Raw genomic sequence first — 1,513 nt, 5'->3', positions numbered from 1 at the left:
CTCTCTCTCTCTCTCTCTCTCTCTCTCTCTCCCTCCCCTCTCCTCTCCTTTCCTCCCTCTCCTCTTCTCACTCCCTCTCTTCTCCTCCTCCTCTCTTCCTCCTCCTCCTCCTCCTCTTCTCCCTCCCTCTTCTCTTTCTCCTTCCCTCTCCTCTCTTCTTCTTCCCTCCCCTCTCTTCTCCTTCCCTCTCCTCTCTTCTTCTTCCCTCCCCTCTCTTCTCCTTCCCTCTCCTCTCTTCTTCTTCCCTCCCCTCTCTTCTCCTTCCCTCTCCTCTCTTCTTCTTCCCTCCCCTCTCTTCTCCTTCCCTCTCCTCCCTCCCTCTCTCTCTCTTCTCCCTCCCTCTCTCCTCCTCTTCTCCCTCCCCTCTTCTCTCTATTCTCCTTCCCTCTCCTCTCTTCTCCCTCCCTCTCCTCTCTTCTCCCTCCCTCTCCTCTCTTCTCCTCTCCTCTCCCTCCCTCCTCTCCCTCCCTCTCCTCTGTTCTCCCTTCCCTCTCCTCTCTCCTCCCTCCCTCTCCCTCTCTTGCTCCCTCCCTGGCTCCTCTCTTCTCCCTCCCCTCCCTCCCTCTCCTCTCTACTCCCTCCCTCCCTCTCCTCTCTTCTCCATCCCTTCTCCTCCTCTCTTCTTCTCCATCCCTTTCTCTCTCTCTTCCCTTTCCCTTCCTCCCTCTCTCTTCTTCCCTCCTCCTCTCTTCTCCCTCCCCTTTCCTCTCCTCCTCCCTCCTCCCTCTCCTCCTCTTCTTCTCCCTCCTCTCCTCTCTCTCTCTCTCTCTCTCTCTCTCCACTGCGTCGCTCCCCTCCCTCTCTCTCCCCCCTCTCTCCTCTCTGCTGCTCCCCTCCCTCTCTCTCTCCCCTCTCTTCTCTCTCTCTTTCTCCCCTCTCCCCTCTGATATGTATGTGAAGAAATTAGAAAAATGAAAAAAAAATGCAATTTTCATGTAAATGACCATAGCAGGGACTGTAGGTTAATATCTAGTACATTATGTTTCTCTATGCTTTGTCAGGGAACTACCTAGGTAACTCCTCGTCTTTGTCTTCAACCATTTCTCAGGTATTTTGTACCTTCAGAGCCCAGATATCACAACTTGGATTCCACCTTTGTACTTTCCCCCACCAAAAGCAGCCTCGACTCCCATTTTGGTTAGGTTACGATTATACTCCTTGGGTTAGATGTATCTATGCTTGCTGTAATGTTTTATAACCATTTGGTAATATTTAAAAAATTATTAATATGATAAACTATAGAGCCTCACATCATCCAGGAAAATGTTTATATGATCTTGGCAAATTATAGTTTTTTATTATTCAAAATTTGTAGATTATAAAATAACTTTTAACTCACCATTGTCTTACATGTAAGCTCTCATTAATGTTGTAGGTATTTTTTTCAGATTTTCATTCCTTTTCATTTCAGCAAGAAAAATACTTTTATGAAATCTCAGCTGGGAGAACACATCATACATACAAAAATTAAATAAAAAAAAGTTTTAGGTTTAAATGTATTTATACTCTGGCA

This window comes from Penaeus vannamei, unplaced genomic scaffold (genome assembly GCF_042767895.1).
Source record: "Penaeus vannamei isolate JL-2024 unplaced genomic scaffold, ASM4276789v1 unanchor714, whole genome shotgun sequence".
NCBI classification, from domain to species: domain Eukaryota; kingdom Metazoa; phylum Arthropoda; class Malacostraca; order Decapoda; family Penaeidae; genus Penaeus; species Penaeus vannamei.
The sequence above is the reverse complement of the archived record's forward strand: the minus strand, read 5'-3'. Positions refer to the sequence as shown.